Consider the following 17,179-nt stretch of genomic DNA (forward strand, 5'->3'; position numbering starts at 1 on the left):
TGGCGCCGGGGCGGGCTTTGAGGAATGTACCATGCGGACCGTGCGGGGGGGGGCTGGAGGGGACGGGCCTGACGACGTCGCCTTTCTTTACCTTTGCCTGTCACCGTGGCATTCCCGCACCGCTGGAGCCCATAGGTAGCAACAGCTACCTGGAGTGAGGAGCCACGCGGCAGCGCCCCCGGGGTGCACTTAGAGCTGCTACCCCCAGGCTGCGGCCCAGTGGTGGGGCTGGAGGGCCGCAGCCCCCGCCCTTCCATGTGTCCGCCCTGCCGGCGGCCGCAAGGCGCACTCGGCTGCGCGCTGGGTGCAGTCGCCCGCGCCAGGGGCTGCGGAGCGCGGGCCGGCGGCCGGGCGGCGGGGGACTCTGCGCCGCGGGACACAGCAATATGAGGCGCAGGTGAGGACCACTGGCCCGGAGCTCGGGTTTCCGCGGATGCTGAAGGACGCTTGGGCCAGGTGACCCGCGGCTTCCGACGGGTGGCCGCGGCGCTGCGCCCGGGCCGCCCGGGGGCGCGAGGCTGGCCGCGTGGATGGCGCCGCCTTCCGGCGGCCCTTCCAACCCTTCTTTGGCGGGCGCGGCCCCCGGCCCCTGCCCTTGACCCCCAGAGGTGGCGGCCGGGTGGGCCCCGAGTCCCGGGAGCTCTCGGCGCCTGGTAGGAGTGGAGCGGGGTGCGGATGGAGGGTCTGGGAGGCGTTGGGTGCGGGGGCTGGAGGCCGGGGGCGGGTGGGGCCTGCCCGCTGCCGGCTGCCCGCTGCCCGGCGCCCGGCCTCCGGGCGTTGCTGAGTCCTGTCCCGAGAGCCCTGGTCTGCGGTTTGGCCGGGCTGCATGGCTGGGCTGCGTGCGTTCTGGGGTCTGCGTGGCAGGTGGCCAGGGCAGCACCCTCCAGTCCCATTTACCGTTCTTTTGTTGTGATAGTGGCGCACAGGGTGAGGCGATGGCAGCCACACGCAATGCTATCTAGGAGCCTCCCCTCCTCCTCTCCACCCTAACCACCTCGGAGGTATGCGCAGCCCCCTGGGAATTCCTGCCGGGACTGTCACTTGGAGGAGTAACGTACCGAGTCAGAGGCCCCGGGGCGCGCGGGGAGCGAACCAGGGGGCTGCCGATCTGCGAATCGCCGGACAGGGCCCCAGCCTTCCTCTGGTGGGGCAGGGACTGGCCCACAGTCTCGGCTGTGCGGCTGCACAGCCCGAGCTCAGGAAGCGTTTCCACGAATACAAACCAAGTTTACGTCCTTTCACGTTGGTGTTTAACGCAAACGTTAATTACGGTGTATGCCAAGTGCGTTCATGCAGAGGAATGCAGGTGAATTGTAAACAGCGGCATTTTTTTTTAAGGCTTGTGACTTTTTTTTTAGTGGCATGTGGATGAAGAGAATGGCGTTTAAACAGCAGTACACCAGTGTGTATTTGGTCCCATCTGATCGTGTACAACGTAGACGGTCCTTAGGTTGACGGCGTGTTCCCCAGGACTGAGGAGCTGGGTTTTGTAGGAGAGGCTTCTCACATGGAACGGTCGCTGCCCCCAGGAAGGCTTTACCCTCTCATTACCTGGGTGCACAGGTGCTGGGTCACGACTGGGGTTGCCTTCTCCTCTGAGCACGTCTGTAAAGGACCTTCAGCAGGATCTTAAAAATTCCATGTTGTGTTGTCACGTGTACTTGTGTCAAAAGTCCAGCTTAGGTTGTTTTAGCCCTGCACTGAATTCTTCATGTGCATCAGGGTTTAAAATTTTAAAAACCCTGATAGTGTATTAAATAGCATGAGCTAATTCCAGAATTATAGGGAAAACATAGTTTGGAATTCCTCTTGCAAAGGATCTTGAGGAACTTGAACTGAGTTCCTAGCCAAGACTCCTTGTGTTCGCAGCACTAACCTTTGAAATGCCTAGGGCATGATGACCAGATTGTGATTTTTACCCCCACCTGGTGTGCTTCCCACCCAGTGAGGCTGTTTCTAAGTGCGGGAGTGAAAACAGGCCTTGGGATAATGTATGTAAAGTACTCAGGGCAATGCCTCGAGTTGGTGGACATTTAGTAGATGTGAGTGCCTTCTTTTCTTTCCTCTCTGGACGCCTGTGGGCGATGAAATTGGATGCTGTGGGATTTCACACTCCCGAATTGGGGGAGGTGGGCAGCCTTCTTCCCACCCCAACCTGTAGCTCTCACTTGGAAACTTTTATGGTAGGTTATAAATGAAACTCAAACCTCTGGACCCAGACGTAAAGATCCAACAAGAGGAATTGAGCTTTTCCTCCTGCCTTGCATGTCACGTGGTTCGGGAGGATGGTGCTCACCTAGGGCAGGAGGTCTACACCGTTCTGCAGGAAGCTATGTGGTCAGAATTGACCCTGACCTGGGTCTCTTGAGTAGTCGTGTGGGTGAGGAATTTGGTGGTGGTTGTTTGACGTGTCCAAGTGGCACCCTAAGCCTTCCCGAATTTCTCCTACACCCGTGTCTGGAGGGTGGCCCTGGGTGGGGGAGGCCCGAGCAGCAGGCGGGGTAGTCTCAGGTTCACTGGGCCCTGCCTCTGGCCTGGGCCGGTGAGGAGCCCTCTGTTATTCCCGATCTCTAGAAGTGGAGGTGACGTGGTTTGCTCTAAGTTGCCAGTGACTTGATGTCTGAGTTGGACTTGAATTGGGTTTTTCTTCTTACCTTACATTTCATTGATACTCTTACAGGAGAAAATAAAACCCCCTTTCTTGAGAATATGAAGGACTAAAGACAGCAGACCATTGTGTTTTTCTGATGACGAGAGAGCTAAGAATAGTTGCCATTTGTATTGCGCGCTGGTGGTGTGTGGGAGCTGGGCTGGTGCTTTCTGCACCTAGCCCGGTTCTCCCTCACAGCCATGTGCAAGGCAGGACTCCCTATCGGCTCTGTTCTGCAGGTGATGAACTAGGGTTTGATGAGAGCCCAGGACAAGGGAGTGACAGAAAGCAGGCAGGCCCTTACATCAGGGCTGTCTGAGTCCAGGAGGTGGCCCGCGGACCCCCATCCACTGGTGGCTGAGGAGCCCAGCAGAGTCTCTATACTGTTGTGTTGGCTCCCTGGTGTGAGGGGCTCTTGGTTGTGCTTGGCTCTATTTTTTATTTTTGTTAACTTTTTTCAATTTACTGATTTTTACAGAGGAAGAGAGAGAGAAACATCAACCTGTTGCTCACCCATCCATACATGCATTCATTGGTTGATTCTTGCATGTGCCTTGACCAAGGATCGAACCCACAACCTTGGCACATCAGGAAGATGCTCTGACCAACTGGGCCAAATGGCCAGAGCTGGGCTTTATTTTTCCCTGAAGTGGAGTTTTGACACCCTGGACTTTTCTTGTGCCAGAAGCATTCCTCTAGCCAGGTGGAGGGTTATTACTTTAGAAATAATAACCACAGTTGAAAAAAAAATCTGTATTTGGAGACTTGAAATATTTAACAGGACCAGATAGGGACAATAGGGGCGAGAGAGTGGAGGTGGGTTGTGGACAGAGGACGTTTGTGCTGTTCTAACCCAGGGGACGTATCGAGAATCCAGGCTTTTTAACTTAAGCTGCAGATTGAAATTGTAAACCTGGAGGCACGGCACTTGAGCTAAAATCTGTGTAGTAAATGAGGCTCTCGGTTTCTTTAGGTGGCAGGCTTGAAAATCCGACTCTACTTTGGTCTTTAGCTTCACAAAGTTGTGGGAATGGTGGAGTTAGTGTTTGGAAATTTACCTAAAATCTTTGTGGACTTCCCCTTCCCTCTGGACCCTCGTGCCCTTCGGTTCTGCTTTTTGGAATTCAGCGCCAACCCTGTGCCGTTGGGCGGGGTGGTAGAGGGCGTCTGGCCCCTGCTTGGGATGCATCCACGGACAGGACAGCACGCGCCTGCCCGCTGTGGCTCAGCTGCCCGAGGCCTGCTGTTTTCTTGGCTTGGGTTTTAGCTGTCTTATCGTTATCATCGTCCAGACACTGAGGGGTGGGGAACAGGCCAACCGTCGTCCTAAACCCTGCAGTTCATGACTTTTTGTCATTGGCAAGTCAGAGCCCCAGAGAGGAGAAAAGGTCTTGGTAACTTAGAACCGCAGCAGAAATGGTGGTGGTAATCAGATGGAAGGATGGAGAGGCAGGACTGTGCCGTGCCTTGTGAGGCGGATGCGGAGGGCGGAGCCCCTGCTGAGCAGCCAGCTTGCTCCTCGGTGAGGAAGGCGAGGAAGCCGAGGAAGCCTGCATCCCTCAGCAGCACCGGCTCTGCGTCCGTCCCATGGAAGGAAGAGCCAGCGTGTGTCAGTGTGTGAATAAAAAGGAAAAAAGGAGTTTCTTCACTCAGATGGGCTTGCAGAGGTCTGTTCATTGTGTACCTGGTGAAGGATCTGGTCTGGTTAGCTCAGCCAGGAGAGAGACGTTGCGGGCACTTGGGTAACTAGTAGCTTTTATTGAGTTGTCCTTGCTGCCTTAAAATAAGGAATAACCACGTGGAAGGCAGAGAGAAACTTTGGTTGGTCCCAGCCTTGTCCTCGCTCCTGTCCTCCTCTCTCCTGTTGCTGATTTGCCTTGCCCGTGTGGGTGCCCTGGCTTCAGGAGAGAGGAGGGCCCTGCCGTGCAGAGGGGAGATGCAGAGGGGGCAGGACCTGCTCCCAGCACCCACCTGCAGCCCCTGGTTCCAACAGCAGACCAGTCGCACAGGCTGTCCCCGGCCCACAGAAAGCTGACCAACAAGATCTGGCCAGCGCCACCCATGCTGCCTTGTTCTGAGTGAGAACTGTGGGGTTTGTTGGGGGAGAGGAAAGGCAGAGGGGCTGTGTCGGGATGCTAGTGGCCTCAGCAGGGATTGTCCAGGCAGGCCAGCAGCACACAGAGACCAGTGAGGCACCCTAGGCCTCCCCTCTGCCCTTTCTCCTTTCCTTCCCTTTGCTCCGGGTTTTCTCTCTGGAAGCCTCAGGAGAGATGCATTTAGGTTAAGGAGCATATCCTTGAAAACTGGGGCAGAGTTGGGAGGTGATTTTGATGCATTTAGAGGAGAGCACAGGCGTGGACTTCCAAGCAGGACCACTTGGGATGTGTGAGGGTCTCAGGACCTCAGGGCCAGGACCCCGGACCTGAGAGGAGGGCGGGTGACAGCTCTGCTCCCAGAGAAGGGGAGAAGGCCCTCCCCTCCCACCCCAGTCTTCCACAGACCCTGGGACTGCCCCAGCCCAGCCCTCTGGGCGCGGTTTTTATTTTACATCTTCAGTGTTTTTACCCAAGCTCCTCTGGGATCCTAACCACTGCTGGGAACAGAATCTTTTACCCAGTCTGGTCATGACTGGTCAGTCACTTATCTACCTGTGGAAAAGGGAAGTATTCTAACTAGTGAGAGATAGGGGGAAAAATCAATCTGCCTTTAGCATTTTAAGCACTTTTAGGTAAGTGGTTCCTATGGACAATTCTGTAGTAATAGCTGTCACTCACTGGGCCTTGCTGTGGGCCATGCACTGCGCCAAGTGCTTTGTGTGCGCCCAGTGTGTCTAGCGTTCAGGTAGGCGTTACCACGCTATCCTACGGGAGAGCTCTTCTGGAGAGCAGCAGGTCCTACACCCAGTCAGTTGCAGAGGCTGGACAACTCCCGAGTCCTGCGTGTTTGGTCACCTTGCTGAAAAGGTGAACTGCGGAGGCAGTGATGGAAGAGGAAATGGGAAGAAACATGTGCGACCACACCTCGCACAGGCCGCAGCATGCGCTGCACAAGGCGTGCGCAGCCTGTCTGGGCAAAGTGGGGCACAGGAACCCGGGAACGTGGGAGCTTCAGGTCCCACGCTGGGACCTTCTCCCGGCACATTCACTGAGCAGCTGCTGTGTACGGATAAGGCATGTGCCAGGTGAACGATGATGTTCACCTGTGAGAGGTCACCATGCTGGGGGGGGGGGGGGGGGGGGCGCGGACACATGCCTAGAACAGAGTTGTGATGAGGGACTTAAATGGCCAGGGAGCCCTGAACATGAAGTGGTAAGAAAGTTTATACTAACTGGCAAAGTAATTCTTGGTTAGGTTTTGTTAATTTTGAGCATGTGAGACGGAGAATTCCTAGACTTTGCCTAACCCTGTGGCTGTTCTTTCTGGCATGTTCGCATCTTTGCAGATTCCTCTCTGAGGACCAGCCCTGTACCTGGGTGGCAGGAAAGGCTGGGGCCACATCCCCTCCCCTGTGTCCTGTCCCCACTGAGGGCCTGGGGCTCAGCAGGTTGTCTTTGCAGTCCCTGTGTGCCTAGAGATGGGGGTGGGGGAGGGGGGTGTGGTGTGGGCAGTGCATTGGCAAGGCAGCTAGAGGAGCCTGCTCTCTGGGGGGCCCTTTCCCAGGCATTTCCACAGGGGTGGGAGTCATTTGGGCACGGAGGTCCTTAATTGATGCTTAGAGAATAGTGGTGACCCTGTTACTGCCAAGGCTCTTCTCACTCAGGGACCTGGAACCGGTGGTGGCCTTGGGGTGGCGTCTGCCAGACTCCCACTCCTCCTGCTTCCTTGAACGTCTCTTCGTCATGCACCAATTTTAGAAGCTGATACATTGTGGGAAAAGGCCTGATGGGATTCTAACTGCTGGAGATTCTTAGTCAGAGACAGTCTTTGCATGTGTTTTAATCTCTTAGGAGACCTTTGGGTCACTTTGATCAGTCTGTTCAAATAGAAATTACTCATGTCTCCTGGAAATGAGGTGCTCATCCCTGCTGTATTGACTGAGTTGGCTCAGTTTGGTAATAACTCATAGGACACAGGTGGCTAACACAAGGCCCACGGGCCGAATCTGGCCCTCCACCTTGTTTTATCCAGCCCAGCACCTTGTTTCTCACAGCAGCAGCGCCAAGCTCTCCCTAACTGTTAAGGTGTAGTTACATTTATACAATCTTAAAATTACATTAGTCTCTTTAAAGACAACCATGAAGTTGATGTGGCCCCCAGTGAAAATGGTTTGACACCCCTGCTGTAGGATCTTTTTACATGCTGCTCAAATGAAAAGTTCTCTCTGTCCATGACCATGACCCCTGGGAAGGTTCGTCAGCTTAAAGGTATCCCTTACTTTAAGAAACCTTGATGTATGGACATGTGGATTGACTCCCCAAATATAATACTGTGTCTGTACTTCTTGGCTTTAAATTTAATTCTTCACATAAAGCAATTTTGCAACAGAATTTGTTCTCTAGGAATTTAAAATTTTACCTTTCCATATACAGCTTTTTAAGGCAGTCTGATCTTCCACTGTTGGTGGGAACGGCTGCTGGTCACTTTCATCCACCCTGCCCTCTCTGTTCGCACCACACATGCAGTCTGGGAGCCACATGTGTTACCCAGCTCCCAGGCCTGTCATCTGCACGTGCAGGTGTGGCAGATGGAACCAGGTGTGTTGTGGCCGTGGGTCAGGATGCATCCCAGTCCCTGTAGTGCCTGGCCGGCAGCCTTTGCTCATGTAGAATTCACTGTGCATCAGGCTCCTTCCCTAATACTGATGGCTGTGCTTAGCTGCCCACCCTCCACTTCCTGTGCTCACTGGACTTCAGGGTCTTCAGGCTGTTTCATGAGACCCAGGCAGAGCAAAGACTGTTCCCCAGTAAAGGAGGTCAAGGAAATTGGCCCAAACCCTTACCTACATTGAGTAAGGATCACACTGAGGTGGGCAGAGTGGGAAGGGAATTGGTTTATGAGGGGTCTGTTTCATAAATACAGCGGATGACAGGCTCTCCTTTGACTGTTACAACAGGTGTAGCAGGCGAAGTGAATGACGCTCATGGAGGTAGAGGGACATGGGACCCAGTGCGGTCAAACGACTTGCCAGAGGTCTCTCACCTGGTGAACAATACATTAAGAGTAGAAAACCCCAGACGTGTCTTGGGTGAGAGTATGAACTTGGGAAGTGGTCTGCGCTGCACCGTTTGCTGGGGGTGTGACCTTGGGTGCGCTCCTAACCGCCCCCGCCTCTGTCTACTCATCTGTGCAGTGGGTGCCTGCACTGAGCATTCTGCAGGTGCAGGGCGAGCACGCAGAGCGTGGACTCGCGCTGGTGTGGACCCTTGTGTAGGGAACTGCGGGTGGAATTCTGAGACTTGAGCTTGCTGTCTCGCAGCAGCCTCCAGCGAGCACATGCGGGCTCATGCTTATTAGGAGCCCCCAGCCCCGGCTCCTGCTCTCTGCTTCATTGTTCTCTGCCTCATCCCGGGCTCCGCGTTGTTTTTCTCATTACCAACTTGTTAGGTTTCCTGGAATAATTCGTTCATTGGCTCGCGGCTCTCGGGCCTCTCCCCCACGTGCCTGCTGGGCGTGAGGGCAGGGCCGGAGCACGTGACCTGCATGCGGGAGCACGTGGCCTGTCCCCGTGCGCGTGCTGGCGCACTTCGCTGCTCCGGAAGGGGCGCGTGCCTGTGCAGAGCGGGCGGGTGCGGGGCAGGGGGAGCGCTGAGGCGGGTGCTGTCGGGGGGGCCGTTATCGTGCACCGGGCGCTGTCACCCTGCAGGTGAGGGCAGGCCGCCACACCCCACCTGACTGATGAGGCCCTACAGGTGCGCGCATCTAGTCCGCGGTCGCACGGCCCGGAGCGGAGGAGCCTGGGGTCGGAACCCTGGTCTCGTGACTGTAGTGTCCCCCCCCCCCCCACGTGTCCCGTGTCCCAGGCCGCTGGTGGGGCTGCCCCGGTGAGAGGCGGGGGAGCGGGCGGGAGCCGGCCGAGGGCTGCCAGTGCGCCCGACGCCTCCGGAGCGGCGAGGGGCCGGCTTGGCTGGCGGGGCGGGGGCAGCGCCTGCAGATCCGAGCCGGGTTCCCCTGGGTGCTGGGAGGCGGGGGAGGCGTGCTCCTTGCCCCCTGGGGTCCCCCTGGGGCCGGGGAGACAGACAGACACAATGGTTTTTGTCGTGCGCTGAGAGCTGGGGCGAGGGCAGGACTGGGTGCCCAGGGGGCCCCGGTGGGTGAGCGCGGCCGGGTGGGCACAGCCGCGTAGCGGAGCCCCGGGGCCTGCGGGCTCCTCGTGCTGGGAGCAGGTTGTTCTCCGGGCGACGGGCGCTGTGGTGGCTGCGGAAGCGGCGTTCGTGTCGGCTCGCGGTGGAGGCGGAGCGCCCGGCCAGCCCCGCGGGGGGAGGAGCCGCCGTGTTTCGCGGTGGAGGTCGAGAGGGAGGCCTCCGGCCACAGGCAGCGGCTCAGCGACTGGTGCGGCCGCGGGCCGCAACGCTGCACCTCCGGCCCTGCGTTTGAACTTCGTGTGTTCCCGCGCGTCAGAAACAGCCTTTTCATGCCGCACCCCCGCCATTTAAAAGTGTAAAAGCCTCCTTCACTTGCAGGTTGGTTTTGGCCCCCAGCTCAAGGTTTGCTCACCCTGAGCTGCGGGAGGTGACGGGCGGTGTTCAGGCGTGACCTGACCGCGAGCTGGGGCCAGGTGCTGGGGGTGGAGACGGAGAGGAGGGGGCCCTGCCGAGGCCTCCGGGAGGGACAGCGCTCGGGAGACCCAGGGGCGAGGGGGGGAGGAGCCCGCGCTGAGGAGACTCCGGCGTCGAAGGGGAGGAGCTCCGGGCTGCGGGCAGGAGGAGGGGGAGGAGCTGGATGAGCAGGAGGAGCTCCGGGCCGGGAGCTCGAGGGAGGGGAGGAGCCCGCGCTGAGGAGACTCAGGCGTCGAAGGGGAGGAGCTCCAGGCTGCGGGCAGGAGGAGGGGGAGGAGCTGGATGAGCGGGAGGAGCTCCTGGCCGGGAGCACGAGGGAGGGGAGGAGCCCCTGCTGAGGAGACTCAGGTGTCGAAAAGGGGAGGAGCTGGATGATTGGGAGGAGCCCCGGGCTTGGAGCGGGAGGAGGGGGAGGAGCCCGCGCTGAGGAGACTCAGGTGTCGAAAAGGGGAGGAGCTGGCTGAGCGGGAGGAGCCCTGGGTTTGGAGCGGGAGGAGGGGGAGGAGCTGGATGAGCGGGAGGAGCTCCGGGCCGGGAGCACGAGGGAGGGGAGGAGCCCCTGCTGAGGAGACTCAGGCGTCGAAAAGGGGAGGAGCTGGCTGAGCGGGAGGAGCCCCGGGCTTGGAGCGGGAGGAGGGGGAGGAGCCCCTGATGAGGAGACTCAGGCTTGGAGGAGGGGGAGGAGGGGGAGGAGCCCCAGACAGCACTGTGCCTCCAAGGCCGCTGCCCTACCCAGTCCCTGGGGGAAACCTGGTCTTGTTTTCCCTGTGTCAGGAATATGACTTGATTCTGGAGAAAAACCCAGAAAGAGCGGAGGTCTCAGGTGCTCCTGGACTCTGTCAGCAAGGTTACTTGTTCCGATCGACTCCCTGTGAGTGTCACTGGGCTGCCACCTTGCATCTGGGCAGGAGGTGGCCTGCCTGTCAGGCCATAGGTAAAGATTTTTTTAATAATTCTTTATTTTTTTTTAAGATTTTATTTATTTATTTTTAGAGAGGGAAGGGGGGGAGAGAGAGAGAGAAAGAGAGAGAGAGGGAGAGAAACATCAATGTGCGGTTGCTGGGGGCCATGGCCTGCAACCCAGGAATGTGCCCTGGCTGGGAATCGAACCTGGGACACTTTGGTTCACAGCCCGCACTCAATCCACTGAGCTACGCCAGCCAGGGCTCTTTCTTTTGATAAGATTTTAAATTTACAGAGAAGTTGCAAGAGCAGTACGAGGGGCTGTTTGTACCTATTATCTGCATTTATCAATAATTTTATCAATTATTTTCATTTTGCCCTGATTGCTTTATCTGTCTCCACCCATATATTATACATGCATTTACCCTGACCCATTTGAAAGTTGGAGACACTGTGTCCTGTTTACCCGAGACACTTCAGCGCAGGTTTATCAAGAATAAGTGTGTCCTTCCACAACCATAGCAGGATGATCAGCATCAAGAAACTGAACATTGAGACACTGCTGTTACCTAAGGGTTATTTTGGACCCTAGCACCCCTCCACTGCTGTTACTCTGAGATTACCTGTCATGCAAAAAAGGATGCAGTGTCCCTTTAGCAGTGTGATGGACATAGGTGGGTACCTGCCCGGCTCTGGAGCCACACCCCCAGCAGTGGTGGCTCCCCAGCACCCACTTGGGGCTCTCAGTGGGGTGTGGCAGGGCCAGCGACTGACTGCCAGAAAGGAAAAGGAGTTTGGGGGCTGAAGGCTCCCGTGTTATCTGAGTCTCCCAAGGGCAGAAGCTGTGTGCTTACGTGGCCCCTGCTCTCCTTGCTGCCTTTGTGAGCAAGTCAGTCTCCCAGATGGAAGGGTACCCACCGCCCTGCCCAGAGATCTCAGTGCTGTTGCAGGCCTGCCCTTCCTTCCAGCCTTCTTCTCCTCCCCTGCATCTCGGTCCATGCAGAGTGGGTTTTTTCCCAGGTTTGCTCTAGAAAGTAGGTTAGGTTGGATGAATTTATTTTGGAAATTACCCTTTCTGACTTAAAGCAAAAGGGATTTTCTTTTTGCTGCATTAAAAGACTGAAACCATGTCTTGGCTGGTGTGGCTCAGTGGATTGAGCACCTGCCTGCGAACCAAAGGGTCCCTGGTTTGATTCAGTCAGGGCACATACCTGGGTTGTGGGCCAGGTCCCCATTGAGGGGCCGGCGAGAGGCAACCACACAATGATGTTTCTCTTCCTGTCTTTCTCCCTCTCCTCCCTTCTGTCTAAAAGTAAATAAATAAATAAATAAATAAATAAATAAAATCTTTAAAAAAGACTGAAATCAGAAGCAGGGCAGTGTCTGATGCCTGTTGTGTTGTTCCTCATGAGGAGCTGGAGCTTGCTTGGCTCCACAGGCACCTGTGGAAGAGTCTGGAAGTTGTGCATGTGACAGAGGACTCACTGCATTCAGCTGAGCTCTCTGGGGCAGGTCAAGAGGCTTGGTCTTGGCCTTCAGTGTGCTGGCCAGACTGTGACTGCTCCCTGTGCTCAGTTGCTGCTGCCTTGTGATCTGAGCGAGACACCTGAATTATAAAAGTTGAGTCTTTGTGTCTTGAGTCCGTAAGGCCCCGTGCTGGTGTGGGAGGAGTGTCCAGGCTCTGCACTCCCTGAGTCCCTGACTGTTGAGCAGAGAGATGTTGGCTGTCACCAGTGTAAGGGGACATCCTGGAGATACAATCTGAACATGAGGTTGGCCGGTTGCTTGGAAACATACAAGCACCATGCACATTCCGATGTTTCCATAGCAGTGCCCTGCTCTGCATGGGCACACGGTGTCTGAAGCTGCCTGGACAGGGTCTGCTGTCCTCGTCAGCTGTGTGTTTTATGGACTCTGGCAGACCAGGCAGTATTCAATTAACTTCATCTGGAAAGCACCAGGGATATAGGGAGCGAGCTCGAAGTTCACTCTGGGCATCCAGATAAGTGAGAAAAGAGCACCTAGGACAGGGGTGTCAAACTCATTTTTACCGGGGGCCACATCAGCCTCGCAGTTGTCTTCAAAGGGCCGAATGTAATTTTAGGGCTGTATGAGTGTAACTAGTCCTTAACTAGGGAGAACTCAGCGCTGCCGCTGGGCAGAAACAAGGTGGAGGGCCAGATTTGGCCTGTGGGGCTTGTATTTGCTGCCTGTGAGCTAGGAAGCACTGGGAGACCCAGAGAAGCGGCCCTGCAAGGCCTTGTGCTGCTCAAAGCCCAGTGTCACTGCCCTACACTCCTGCTCAGCTTCCCGGGCTTCCCTGTACTGCAGCAGTCCAGGTGCACCCCTGCCTGTGGCCTCTGCACAGGCCGTTCCCAGGAGGTCGCATGGTCAGTTCCCTTAGCCCCACACCACTTTGTCCATGGAAGCTTCTCATGACACCCAGTTTAAGTTCTAGCATGTCCCTTTCCACCTCATCCTCCAAACTTTTTCATCCTGCTTGTAGTTCTCTTTCTCCCAGGGTGTTCCCCACTCTGCAGCGTACACCATTGAAGTTCATGGGTGCTTCACAGTCTGGGTGGCGGGGTCCAGGTGTCTGGGTGTACTTCCCAGCTTCAACTGGGCCAAGACTCACGTCACCACACCTAGATGTCTTAACCCCTGTAGCTCAGTTTCCTCATTCAAAAGAATGGTCCCTAACTCAGGATTTCCATGAAGAGTAATGGATTGATATTTATAAAGTGGAGTAAGTACTATATGCATGATTGATAACTATAGCTTTTACTCTTTCCTCCCACTGAATGGAAGCTTTGTGAAGTCGCAGAGCTTTATCTCTGGTTCTGTAATGTGTCCCTACATTCGGAACAAGGCCTGGCACACAGCGAGCGTGCTGAGCAAGAGTGCAGGTGTTGGGGAGTCAGGCTCACCCTCGGGCAGCAGGGGCCGACCTGGGTTCCCGGGCCGGCTCCATACGTAGTGGCTCTGCAGTCAGACAGGGTCTTTTTCAACAGCTGTTTCATTTTCAGACGAGACATTTTGCCTCCCGAGTATACATTCATAGCTCGTTTCAAACTCCCCTTGTAATACTACTGAACTTAGATCGTATTAATTTTACCTTGTCCAACATTTACATTCAGTTTTATAGTATAAATCCTGTAGAATTCAGTGGTAATTCCTGATTATTTTATTCTGGCTTTTCTGTTTTCAATGACTTTATTTTGATTCATCTCTTAAAGCCCTCACCAGTGCAGAGATGCTCCTCTGCATTGCTCCTCCCCCTGTCTGGGGCTCACTCCTCCCTGGTCTGAGCGGTGAGCAGAGTCAGATAAAATGTGGTGCACTGAGCACCAGGCACGATAGTGGCCTGGCTGGTAGCAGGTGGTGAGTGATGATGCTTCTCCTTCCTCAGCTCCACGGGGAGGAGTGAGTCATGAAGGAAGCAGGTTGGTTCGGGGAGGGGGGGGGTATGGTGAAGGGAGAGGGACAGAACCGACCGCGGTGGTGCATCGAGGTGAGATCCTCACAGGCAAGGCTGGCTGGGGAGGTTAATAAACGAAGCTCTTTATGATCAAACTTGATGCTAAGGTGAGAGGTTGAGATTTTCTTTTTATACTATTTCAGGAAAATACAAGAATAATGCCAGGAACTCTCGTTTACCCTTTCCCAGAACCACCTGTTGTTTACATTTTCCCTGTATGCTTCTTCATATATTTCTCCTTCTCTCTGTATGAAATAGGTACTTGTATTTATTCCTAGGAACTGGAATATACTCTTAGATCTTGACAGGCAGCCTTAGGTTCTTAAGGAAGTGGTGCAAAAGGAGAAGTGCTTAGGGAGATGGCGGGGCCTGTGGGTGGTAGTTTGGAGTAATTTCTGCTGGAGGGTAATGAGGACATCAGTGACAGAGATGGACAAGAGGGTCAGACCCAGGAGGGGCTTAGCGGAGCCCTGGGTGTGTCCTGCTGGGGACAACTGAGGACCAGGAAGGAGGGGCCTTATCTGCCATTAAAAGCAGCCCTGCTCTCTGAGGAGGACAGCGGTGTGCATGGTCTGAAAAAGCAAATTTAACTTTGTTTTGTACATGGGGAAATGAGACACCACTCTGTGCTTTTATTTCTGCAACAGCATACAAAGATAAAAGTATTCTGCATTGTTTTTTTCCCATATATATTTAATCCTCAGCCGAGGATACATCTATTGATTTGGAGAGAGAGGAAGGACGGAGAGAAGGAGAGGTATAAATGTTAGTCGATTGCCTCCCGTACAAGCCCTGACCAGGTATCGAACCCTCAACCTTCTGGGGTGTGTGACTGGATGCTGCTGCAACCAGCTAAGCCACCTGAAGGGGTCTTGCATTCTTTTCTTTCTTTTTTTTTTTTTAAGATTTTATTTATTTATTTTTAGAGAGGGAAGGGAGGGAGGGAGGGAGAGAGAGAGAAATATCAATGTGTGGTTGCTGGGGGTTATGGCCTGCAACCCAGGAATGTACCCTGGCTGGGAATCGAACCTGGGACACTGGTTCCCAGCCCGCACTCAATCCACTGAGCTACGCCAGCCAGGGCTGGGTCTTGCATTCTTAAGGGAGCAGTGGGGACCTGCTTTCTGGCAGAGGTGTGCAGAGTGTGGAGGGCGTGGGGGGGCGAGATGCAGCAAGGTCTGCAGGAGGCACTGCAGTTGCTGCTGGCAGGGGAGCTAGTCTGCAGGGACAGAGTCTGATACAGGTCTTAGGATCATCAGTGCTTCAGCGGAGACCTTTGGGACACAGGAGGGGTGAGGTGCAAAGGAAGAAGCTGAAAGGGAGGGTGGCAATAGTGATGTAAAAAGAAATAGGATTGAGAAAGGACCCATACAGAGCCAAAGTAGACCAAGCCAGAGTAGACCAGACCAAGTGAGTGAGCTCCAGCATTTTGGTGTCAGGCCACTGCCTGCCGGGCCCGGAGGTCCTGCTTGGGCTCTGTTTTCCCAGAGTTGTGGCCACAACTAAGGAACACCCTGGGAGTAATGCCACCCAGGGTGCTGAACCCAAGTAGACTGTTGAAGGGTTTACAAGTGACCTCCCACTTGTAACAAATTTATCATCAGAGAAGGGGTCTTACATTTGAGCTGATACTAAGCATTGAAAGACCCCTCCCTTCAAAGATAACATGGTAAATGGAAGGTTGGTATTCTCTGTAGCTTTCAGAATTTCCAGCTGTAGGAGAATCTTTGTACAGGAAAGTTGGCTGGCCCCTGGAGGGGCAGCTCTGAGGAGTGGAGTTGCTGCGGGTCCCTTACACGTTGTTCCCACACGTGTGCATCCAGAAACTTTGCGGCCTGAACTTGGGGAATGTGGGGGTGGCATCCAATCAGACCTCAGGGTCACATTTTCAGGAATTTTGCAAGTTGGTTGTTAAAAACACATTATTAAAAGTGAATCCTATAAACATATAATTAAGTTATTTAAAAACAAGGGTAATAGAAACGCCCATCTCACCACATCCTCGTTATTTTGGCATTGGCTACGCCCTCCTGTCTCCTGAGCCACGTATTAGAAGTTCTGGGGTGGGGGTGGCGCATCTCCTTCCAGCTCTGTGTGTTTGGTCCATTGCCTCAGCAGGTGATGGAGAAAATGTTACCATTTGCAGTTTATATTTAAAATGTTTGTTGTGTCTGTCGCCATTACATTACAAACAGCACCCAAATAATTGAGGAAATACCCTCCTCGTATTTGAAAAGTAGGGTGCAGTTCAACGACGAATTGCTCAGATCACATTTGATATGCATCTTTCGTGTTCCACTTTTGTTTTACCCTTACAGTAAATAAAACTACCTACCAGCATTCATTCATAACTTAATCTAGGACAGCCTTCTGTGAGACCCAGTTGGAATGTGGAGTTTACAGGAAAGGCATCATGTATTTTATTGCTACATTACTATCATATGCCGGTACATGTTTATCACTGTATTGCATGTTTTATTACTGTTGTATGTTACACATCATTCCTGTCAGTAAAATGTATAATGAATGTTTATGCACGTCAAAGCAGGAACATGTTTTTGGAGACCAGGTTAAGCATTGACCAGTGTGCCGCCAGACCTTTGGGAGTCCCCACTGCAGTGGGGGAGAAATCAGTAAATCATCACAGACAGCTCAGTGTGACGGGCATGGGGGAAGGACCAGTGAGGGTCCCTGAAAGTGTGTGACCAGGTACTTAGCCCACGGGGAGCTGGGAAGGCCTCAGGGAAGTGATCCAGTTTCAGTAAAGCAGAGACTGGGGGTGACAGGGTGTCGGGGCACCTAAGGGCACGGCTCTGGGCAAGGTCGGAGTGTAAGACTTAGAGGGAAGGAGGCAGATGTTCTGCAGAGAGAGGTGGGCGTGGAGCAGGCTGTGGGGCTATAGGTCACGTGAAGGGCATGCTAGCTCAGGATTCTGCTTTAGGCGGTCAGCCATGCAGTTGCCACAGACACTCAGGCAGTTCTCCATGTGGCTGATCAGATGTGGCTACAGAAAAGAGGTGTTGATAGGATTTCTTGCAAAGTAAGTAGTTAGATGGGGCAAATAAGAATCCCCCACTTGCTGTTTGCAAGACTTGGTGTGTGTAGGACTTGGTGCTGGTTTCCAAGGAGACAAATGGTAAACATTGTCCTTCACCCCTGAGGAGTGTATTTCGTGGTCTCATGGTCGGGGAGCCACGTGGATGCCCAGGGAGCTGTCTACGTGGACAGAATGCTGTGGGGGGAGCAGTAATCCTGACTGGGTGCAGGAGGCCACATGGACAGGTGTGGTAGTAGTATGTAATACTTTCCCTGTGGGACCCCGGAAGAGTACCCCACTTTCATTGTGTGTGTTCCAGTAAAGCATTATTAATAGACTAGGTAATTTAAAAGTTAATGTTATTTTCACATGTTTCGAAATTTTAAATGTTATCC

The 17,179-nt window shown here is 54.2% G+C and overlaps 1 protein-coding gene across 2 annotated transcripts in view; it reads left to right on the plus strand.

Moving 5' to 3' along the window:
* Positions 1-277: 277 nt before the first annotated feature.
* MICAL3 (microtubule associated monooxygenase, calponin and LIM domain containing 3) overlaps positions 278-17,179 on the plus strand; it is a 133,284-nt gene continuing 116,382 nt past the window's right edge. For both annotated transcript variants that reach the window (XR_004899802.1, XM_036011128.1), the window contains exon 1: positions 278-397. The gene's annotated coding sequence lies outside the window, so the exon portion shown is untranslated. The remainder of the gene's footprint in view (positions 398-17,179) is intronic.

The sequence above is a fragment of the Phyllostomus discolor genome, chromosome 11 (genome assembly GCF_004126475.2).
Source record: "Phyllostomus discolor isolate MPI-MPIP mPhyDis1 chromosome 11, mPhyDis1.pri.v3, whole genome shotgun sequence".
NCBI lineage: Eukaryota > Metazoa > Chordata > Mammalia > Chiroptera > Phyllostomidae > Phyllostomus > Phyllostomus discolor.